This window comes from Symphalangus syndactylus, chromosome 5 (genome assembly GCF_028878055.3).
Source record: "Symphalangus syndactylus isolate Jambi chromosome 5, NHGRI_mSymSyn1-v2.1_pri, whole genome shotgun sequence".
Classification (NCBI taxonomy): domain Eukaryota; kingdom Metazoa; phylum Chordata; class Mammalia; order Primates; family Hylobatidae; genus Symphalangus; species Symphalangus syndactylus.
Genome location: NC_072427.2, coordinates 75,083,703 through 75,093,794, shown reverse-complemented (window position 1 = coordinate 75,093,794; position 10,092 = coordinate 75,083,703). Strand labels below are relative to the sequence as shown.

Genomic DNA, 10,092 nt, shown 5'->3' with positions numbered 1-10,092 from the left:
CTCAGTCTTGGACCTGGATGTGATGGCTGGGTTGAGCCATCTTTCCATTGCCCAGGATGGAAATGACAGAGAAGCCATCCCTGACCTTATTGAGCCATTTGTGTGAGTTAACAGGTGATACCTCCAGATGGGTTCATGAGAACAAAATTCCTGTTTCAATCATCTTACACTTTTCTGACACTTGTAGCAGAAAGCAACACTCATCCATATAATGCATGCCATTCACAGACAAGCAATTTTATGAGATCTATAGTAACAAAATAAGTAACACCATTACAATTTGTATGTATATTATGTCTTTTAATAATAATAATTTGATTGAAAAGAATGTATTATTAAAAATAAATCCCATGGCATTAGCTCCAAGTGCTTTGGTAGCAGGAGCTGTAATTTTTGATCAATATTTAATATCAAAGAATGTTTAGTTTTTATAAATAAATATATAGAAAGATAACTGAATATATCTACAGAGAGGGTGAGTATAGATAAATTGTTAGAAATAAGAGTAACTCAATATATATAATGGTGTAATGAGTGATAATGATTTGAGTGTTAGACATAAGTTGATGAGTATTAAATTGTGTAGTCTAGAGGATTGAAATGTTATCACCAAGAAGTGATAACTCTTCAAAATAACCCTGGAGAATCTAGAGAGATTAGATTCTGATTGTCAGTGAGTCAAAGGAAAGGCTGCCAATGATATATGCAATGGACACGATTATGAGGGCCATAGGGTGGAGTATTGAGTTTAAAAGACATTAATACATCACAGAACAATTATTTTTGTTATTTGTTGTCCAGAATTCTTCCACAACAAACTGAAGGCACCAAATAGATATGAAAAACTCATTTAATATGGCCAAACATTTCTTACCTCTTTTTTTCCCCTGTAAGTTGATTCAAGTAAAAAATTAATGAAGTCAAGATTGTATCTTAGATCCCTGGATAGCCTAGTTAATTTGCACAAAGAAAATTACATTTTATGACTATGGACTCTGTGACTAACTTTGTCAGGTCACTTATGAAATATGTGTCACTGTTCACAAGTGCAATTAAGTAAAAGTACACAGATGTTTTAGAGAAAAGTCTTCATCGTTACTAAGAAACTGAACAACTAAAAATACAGAATGGCAGAATGTAAGTGTACGTTATTCATTTTACAGCTTAGTGGTTTTGATAAATATTTCTAATTGCAGAATTCTTTATTCATATACTCGAATGCCCAGTGTGTAAAACAGAGAGTTGCACTGGTTGATGAGGGAAAAAAATTGGGATCTGTAAACCAACATTGTAAGGATTCTTATGTCTTCCTACTTCACTAACTCATGTCCTTTCATCTACCGCCAAAACTACCCTCTGAAATAATTTAAAAAATGTGAGAATTAGGGCTCTGTGAGAAACTGTTGTCAAAGCACTGATGTGGCCAGACACTCTCATTTTAGAAATCAGGAAATGACAACTTGTCTGAGCTCACCCAGTCAGGCAGTGGCAAATATGAGACTTAAACTCAGGTAGTGGCATTCTTTCTGTATAGTGTAATTCAATAATTCACATTTATTTATCTCCTGCTTAGCAGACTGAGTTGAGTTTTCCAGATTGATGAGTAGCTCTGCTCCACACTGTTATTTATTCAGGGATCCAGGTTTGTTGCAATTCAATTATTCCATTGCTGTCTTGTCATCATTTTTGTGAGGAAAATTTGTCTGCAAAACACTCTAGTTGACACTGAGGAGAAGAGAGTCTGGGAGGGGACTGCCCATGGAATGTTGACCTAGGTCTGAGAGTGGAACTTGGCTTAAGAGTGGACACATGGCTGAAGTTAACATCAAATGAGGCTGGACAGCCAGACGCCTAGAAGACAGAAAGACAGATTTTGATGAATAATTGGGAATATCTGTCATTGAACCCTATTAATTCCCATTATCTTCATTTTTAATAATAAACTTACTAAATAGGTTTAAGAATTCTTCAGAGTTCTTTCACGTCAGTTTTCTCCTGTATCTTAGCCCCTTTGCACCGCTATAACAAAATATCTTAGACTGGGTAATTTATAATGAACAGAAATGTATTTCTTACTGTTCTGGAGCCTGGGAGTTCAAGATCAAGGTGCCAACAGTGGTGTCTGGTGAGGGCTACTCTCAGGTTTCAAAATGCCACCTTATGACTCTGTCCTCATATGGTGGAAGGAGGAAGGCCAAGAGTGGCCTGTGACCCTTTTGTAAGAATGCTAATTTGTTCATGAGGGTGGACCTCTTATGGCCTAATCACCAAACTAAAGGCCTCATCTCTTAATACCAACACAATGGGAATTAAGTGTCAACATGAATTTTGGAGAGCATGTAGTCAAATCACAGCATGAAAACCTAGTAAAGTTCAAAGAGCAGGAGTATACTTACAATCTTAAAAGTGAGTTTTAAGAAGTACAGCAATAAAGATCCTTTAAATCAAATGTTTGTCCAGCCTCTAACAATGGCAGCTCATTAGTAGAAACTATCTCTTTGGCCAGGCTACAAAATCTTTCCTCTTTCTTTTCATTTCTATTCCCCTACGCATATTTTAGACTCTGTAGATTTTCTGATTCTCTTGGTAGAGGAAAGTGTAAGGTATTCTTTATTTTTTTTTTTTTTTTTGAGACAGAGTCTCGCTCTGTCACCCAGGCTGGAGTGCAGTGGCGCGATCTCGGCTCACTGCAAGCTCCGCCTCCTGGGTTCACGCCATTCTCCTGCCTCAGCCTCTCCGAGTAGCTGGGACTACAGGGGCCCGCCACCACGCCCAGCCAATTTTTTTGTATTTTTAGTAGATACGGGGTTTCACCATGGTCTCGATCTCCTGACCTCGTGATCCGCCCGCCTCGGCCTCCCAAAGTGCTGGGATTACAAGCGTGAGCCACTGTGCCCGGCCAAGTGTAAGGTATTCTTGAACCAGAGTAGTATTCTGTTGGGGTCTTAGTTGATTTATTTTGGGGGCTTTTTTATTACTTGAATGTGTTACGACTGGCCAACACTTTCAACATAGTGAAAGGACATAAAATAGACATTAACATAAAAATAGCTTCAGACAGATTGGTCTTTGAATAATATGAAACTCACAGATGAAAATCAAATACTATGATACTATGGGTCAAGAACTGACTGATGTGAGTAAACTTCTTGTTTTCAAAAAGATAAATGAAATACATGGCTGAGCTCATATTTGCTTTTCTGGTATTAATATCTTATGTGTGATACAATATCAAATGTGAGAACACAACTTGGTGAACTGAAAACAAATAAGCAAAACCTCTCTGTATCTATGTATTTATATCTCCCATTGCCTTGTTACAGAGGGAATTTAATGGCAGTTTTGAAGGTTAAGAAAAGTTATATTGTAGGTGAGAGGCTCCTAGATTCTGCTGTGTGAAATCTTTTTCTTTTTTTCTTCACAATGTTTAACAGGCATGGGAAAAAGTTCTCTCTAGCCAAGAAAAGTTGGAAAATGATGCATACTTCAGTCTCTTTTAGAGATTTGCAGTAAACATCAACATAGTAAATTATATAAGGTGAACTGACTAAAAATATTCTATTTAACTTTAATACTGTGTCTGCTGCACTGGTTTGACTATGAAGCAAGCATTTCTCCTCTCAAAACATCTATTGTCATTGTACAGAGTATGGATTAATATTTGCTGTTATTTTTTAACCACCGATAAGACTAATGTCAGACTTTTGAAAACAAGATAAAAGGCATATATAAAATATCACAAATATGTGATTTTTATTTAATTGTTGAAATATACAAAATGAGTGCAATTATAGAAATCTATAATTTTGCCTGAGAATTTCAAATTTCACTTTCAGAAATAGCATTACCAAACTTTCAAACAGCAAAAGCACAGTTATTCTTGGAAATACATTTTTCATTGTTCTTTTCTTGAGTTTCAATGTTTCCTCTTACACATATGTGGTATTACATAAATGCACAAATGTGGCCATGCCATTTATGCTTCTGGTTCTCTTCTTTTTTTCCCTGCTTCCCACCCTGCCTTTCTTTTTCCTTTCAGCCACATTGGCATTCCTGTCTCTACTCCAGAGAATGCACATCATCCTATTACATATTATTCCGTATATTTCATCTGGAATCATATATAAAAGACACACACACACGTGCGTGCATACACCCACACACATTTAAGGACGAGCTTCTGGAGGTCAACTTCTTGGATTTGCACCTTGTCTCTGACACTTACTGTGTGACCTTGGAGAATCTTTCTAACCTCTCAGTAACTCAGCTGATTTATTTGAAAACTGGGCTAATGGGATGTTGTGAAGATTAAGTGCATTACTTCATGTTACGTGTTTAGAAAGGTACCTAGTATGTAATGAGTGTTCAATAATGTCAGTGACTAGTATAATTTTTATTATATTATTTCATTTGTTGGTAGCTTGCTTTTCATAAGCTGATCATATATACACAATTTTCTTCATCTTACTTTATTCATTTATAATAGTTTTACTTTGTGGAAATTATTCCAAATCAACTAATTTACCTTAAGGCAATGTCTTCATATTATTAGATGGCAAACTATTCAGCCATTTTCCTTGTCATGGCATTCACTTATTTCTAGTGTTTATTGTAAATGATGCTACGATAAACACCTAGCTATGTATGTCCTTCTGCATTGGTTTATTTTCCCCTTTAAAATTAAAAAAAAATTGGCAGGGCACAGTGGCTCATGGCTGTAATCCCAGCACTTTGGGAGGCTGAGGCGGGCAGATTACCTGAGGTCAGGAATTTGAGACCAGCCTGACCAACATGGCGAAACCCTGTCTCTACTAAAATTACAAAACTTAGCCAGGCGTAGTGGTGGATGCCTGTAGTCCCAGCTACTCAGGAGGCCTGGTGACAGAGCGAGACCCTGTCTCAAAAAATAAATAAATAAAATAAAATAAATTAAAAAAATATTGTGGTGAAATAAACATAACATAAAGTTTTTACCACCTTAGAGCAGTTTGTAAGTGTACAGTCCAGTAGTGTTAACTACATACACGTTTTGCAACCAATATTCAAAACTTTCTTCATCTTGCAGTACTGAAATTCTATATCCATTAAATATCAACTCATTTTCCCCCACTTCCACATAGCCTCTGGAAACTACTCTTCTACTTTCTATCTCTATCAACATGACTAGTCTGGGTGCCTTGTGTAAGGGGAATTATACAGTATCTTTCTTCCTGTGACTGGTTTATTTCATTTAGAATGATGTCGTCAAGTTTCATCCATGTTGTAGCAGATGACAGAATTTTCTTCCTTATAAAATCCAATCATATATTATTGCACGCATATATTATAATACCTCATCTTCTTTATCCATTCTTCCCTTGGTTGTTGGTTGTTGGACACTTGTGTTGCTTTTATCCTTTGGCTGTTATAAATAATGCTGCTAAGACCATGGGTATGCAAATAACTCTTCCAAACTGCTTTTCAATTCTTTTGAGTATATACTCAGAGGTGGAATTGCTAAATCATATGATAATTCTATTTTTCATATTTTTAGGTACTTCTGTACTGTTTTCCATAGTGGCTGTGCCATTTTACTGTATTGGTTTTTATTTCCGTGGTTTTCTGTTAACATTTTGATCCTAGTGTAGATTAATATCTTTTAGAGATTATTTGGATCGAAATAAGAAAAAAATGGTTTTAGTAGTGAAATCCACTAAAACCTATGGAATCATCTAGGAAGGAGTGTAGAAGGACCAGGTTTAGAATTGTTGTAGTTACTCTCTAACACATAATAAAGAGTTTTTGAGAATTATGTAATAACTGCTGTAGAAACTAAAAGGTTAATCTTTTGACATGTAAGTGTATAATAATTATATTGTCATATGTTCATGGGTGTCTTCAGGAGCTGAAAATTCACCTTTCTATCTGAAAATGTCAGCACCTTTGCTATTAATAGCAGTAGTTTCTTATCAAGATCCAGAAATTATTTTTGAAACAGATGTTTTGTTTTTCCTGTTCATTGTCTTTCTATTCTCTAGGTTTTAAATATACAAGTTATCTAATAAATGACTCTCATTGGCACCCATGTTCTACTTATTATATCTCAGTCCTATAAAAATTTTGTGATTTTAATTTTATTTCTAAGTTATGAAAATAATTTATATTCATGGCTACCAGAAATCAACAATATGACAGATCCTAGTTTTCCACTTACTTGTTTTGATCTAGCAGGTGTGGAGTGGAGCCTAGGATTCCTCATTTCTTTTTTTTGTTTTGAGACAGAGTCTTGCTTTGTCACCCAGGCTGGAGTGGGACTCCTCATTTCTAATGAGCTTCCATCTGCGGCTGGTGCTGTTGTGGGGCTGGTGTAGGTCATACTTTGTGCAGCAGGGGACTAGAGGACCAACAAATGTCTCGCTCCTATGGCACCAAAAAAGCTAGTTTTAAAAAGTAGCTTTTAATCTAAGACATTCTCTTTGTTGAAATGCATTTTTCCTAAGGTCAAAAAATTTATTCAGTTTGAACTTGATGAATTGATTCTTTTGATTTTGTGTCTCTTTGCTCACACCATAACCACTGCATTCTTTTAACTACAGTCAACACTTTTCCTTCTTTGCGTCTTTTAATTTTTCCTCTTTGGCACTGAAGTACTGTGTTTTTCTGAGCCCCTAGATTGAAAATATCCAGTTACCAAATCTTTAACTTTTAACAGACTTGACGTATCAAACTAATACATATGTATACATACTATAATTATATGTAGACTATTTAGTATTATAAGGTATTATGGTAATTAGAATTCTTATATTTCTGAACACAGAAGACCATGTAGAAATGATGAGAAAGTAATGACTATTACATTATCGTTTCTCTTATGGAAATACTGTGTTCCATCAAACATACATGTGGTGTGTGTCCAACATATAATTATTGCATTTAGAGAAATATTATGTCACCACTGATACACATGAAAACAAATACAATCTTCTTTTAACTAAAATGAGATGCCTTGAAGGGAAGGAGTATAGTTTGCTAGAGCATAGAGCTGGTTATCAGGAATCAGAATTTTATGACCTACACCAGGGTCCCCAGTTTCCAGGCCATGAACCAGTACTAGTCCGTGGCCTGTTAACAACCAGGCTGCACAGCAGGAGGTGAGCAGTGGGCAAGTGAGCAAAGCTTCATCTGTATTCATAGCTCTCCCCATCACTCACATTAATGCCTGAGCTCTGCCTCCTGTCAGACCAGCAGCAGCATTAAATTCTCATAAGAGCACAAACCCTATTGTGAACTACACATGCGAGAATCGAGGTTGAGTGCTCCTTATGAAACTCTACTGCTTGATTACCCGAGGTGGAGCTGAGGCAGTGATGCTAGTGCTAGGGAGCGGCTGCATATAAGATGAAAATTAGTAGAGAGATTTGACTGCACAGACAGCATAATAAATCAATTGTTTACAGATTCATATCAAAATCCTATCAGTAAGTGGCAAGTGACAATTAAGCTGCATCTGTTGGCAGGCTTTAAGTCAGAATATGACACTGATTTTAGCCCACATGTGGCCCTCTCATTATTTTATTTACCACTTCTGCCCACGCCTCTTTCTTGCACTGCACATTTGTCTCAGTCAAGTTTTGGCAAACTCATGAGCTAACCCTAGCCAAAATGAGTAAAAAACAAACATCACCAGAGAGCTTCTTTGAAAAGGAGGAAAGACCCAATGATGAGACGGAAGAAGACACTAAGATTGCCAACAAAAAGACAGCTGCATTTAAAAGAAAATATCAAGAATCCTACTAAAACTATGGGTTCAATGCAAGAGGTGATTCATATTCTCCAAACCCGCTTTGTGTAACATGTGGCGATCACCTATCCAACGAAGCCGCGAAATCTTCAAACTACTTTGTCTCATGGAGATCAACCATTCTACATTAAAAGACAAGCCTTTGAGTTTTTCAAATTAAAAAAAAAATGTGAACAAGAGAAGCAATTACTGAAGGCCACCGCTGCATAAGAGGCGTCTGCACTGACAGCATCATTCTTGTAGCTAACCACATTGCTAAAGCTAAGAAGCCCTTTACTCTTGGTGAAGAGTTGATCCTGCCTACTGCTAAGGACATTTGTTGTAAGCTTTTAGGAGACGCTGCAGTTCAAAAGGTGGTACATGTTCCTCTTTCAGCCAGAACCATAACTAAATGAATTGATAAAATAGAAGATACGGAGACGCCATTGTTAGAGAGGATTAATGAGTCACTGTGGTGTGCAATCCAGGTTGATGAGTCTACTGATGTTGATAACAATGTAACAATTCTTGTTTGTTTTTGAGATGGAGTCTTGCTGTGTCACCCAGGCTGGAGTGTGCTTCCCGGGTTCAAGCAATTCTCCTGCCTCAGTCTCCCGAGTAGTTGGGATTACAGGCACCTGCCACTGCGCCTGGCTAATTTTTGTATTTTTAGTAGAGACGAGGTTTCATCATTTTGGTCAGGCTGGTGTCGAACTCCTGACCTTGTGATCCACCTGCCTCAGCCTCCCAAAGTGTGGGGATTGCAGGCATGAGCCACTGCTCCTGGCCAACAATGCTTATTTTTGTGCAACATATTTTCAGGAGGATGTGCATGAGGAAATGTGTGCACTTTTCTTGCCAACCAACAGCACAGCTGCAGCACTAGTCAAGTGTTTGAATGATTACATATCAGGAGAACTTAATTGGTCATTTTGTGTTGGTATATGCATGGACAGAGTGGCCATGACTGGACAGCTTTCTGGTTTCACTACTTGGGTTAAAGAGGTTGCTTCTGAATGTGAGTCTATGCACTGTCTCACCCGTAGAGAAATGCTGGCTAGCCAAAAAATGTCACCTGAACTTAACATCATTTTGCAGAATGTAATTAAAATTATCAGCCACATTAAAGTACATGCCCTTAACTTATGTCCGTTCACTAAGCTCTGTGAGGAGTTGGATGCGGAGCATACCTGTCTTCTCTTATACATAGAACTGAAATGACTTTCTAAAGGTAGATCACTGGCCAGAGTTTTCGAGTTATGAGAGCTACTCCAGAGATTTATTTTAGAAAAAGTCACCCCTCGAAGCACACTTCAGTGACACAGAATGGCCCAGAAAACTTGCGTACTCGTGTGACATATTCAACCTGCTCAACAAACTCAATCTGTCACTTCAGGGTAGAATGACAAATGTGTTCAAATCGGCAGATAAAGTGGTTACATTCAAATCCAAATTGGAATTATGAGGGTGATGAGTGAACATTGAGATTTTTTTTTTTTTACATGTTTCAATCATTAGCAGGAATTTTGAAAGAGATTGAGCCAGAGCCTTCTTTTTCCCAGGTGGTACATGATTACCTACCTCAGGTTCCAAAAGAGTTTGAGCATTATTTCTCAATGATAAAAGACCCCTGAACTGGGAAGGAAAGGATCTGCTTCCCATTTGTAAATAAACCCGGTGAATCCACTTTGTCCGTGCTAGAAGAGGATTAACGGCTTGAGATTGCAAATGACAGTGGCCTTGAAAGCATGTTTGAGACAACTTCAAATCCCCATATGTTCTGGGTTAAAGCCGAGGTGGAATATCCTGAGATGGCCACAGCAGCACTGAAAAGCCTCCTTCATTTCCAGCTTCTTACTTTGTGAAGGGCAGTTTTCTGTAGTGACAGCAACCAAAACAAGATTTCAGAGTAGACTAGACATAAGCAACAGACTTGGGGTGTCACTGTCTTCCATCACACCCAGATGAGACCGTCTAGTTACCAGCTCAGGGCTCCCACTGATTCTACATTATGATGGGTTGTATAATTATTTCATTATATATTACAACATAATAATAATAGAAATAAAGTGCACAATAAATGTGATGTGCTTTAATCATTCCAAAACCATCTCCCACCATGGTCCATGGAAAAACTGTCTTCCATGAAACCAATTCCTGGTGCCAAAAAGGTTGGGGACTGCTAACCTAGACACTTTCAAACATCTGGAGGAGTCCAGATATTGAATCATGGATTAGGGATTTGTTTGCCTTACAACTGAGGGCCACAGAAAATTAAATGGTGCGTAGTTGAAAGGAAATAAGACACAAGACTGCCATTGACCTCAGGA

General features: G+C 37.5%; 1 long non-coding RNA gene across 1 annotated transcript; it reads right to left on the bottom strand.

Annotated features, from left to right (window-relative positions):
* Positions 1-279: 279 nt before the first annotated feature.
* LOC134736804 (uncharacterized) lies at positions 280-9,636 on the bottom strand. The gene is made up of 3 exons (XR_010121104.1): positions 9,344-9,636; positions 6,194-6,399; positions 280-1,851 (listed from the first exon to the last, which is right to left on the bottom strand). It is a non-coding gene; the product is annotated as an uncharacterized lncRNA (long non-coding RNA).
* Positions 9,637-10,092: the final 456 nt, after the last annotated feature.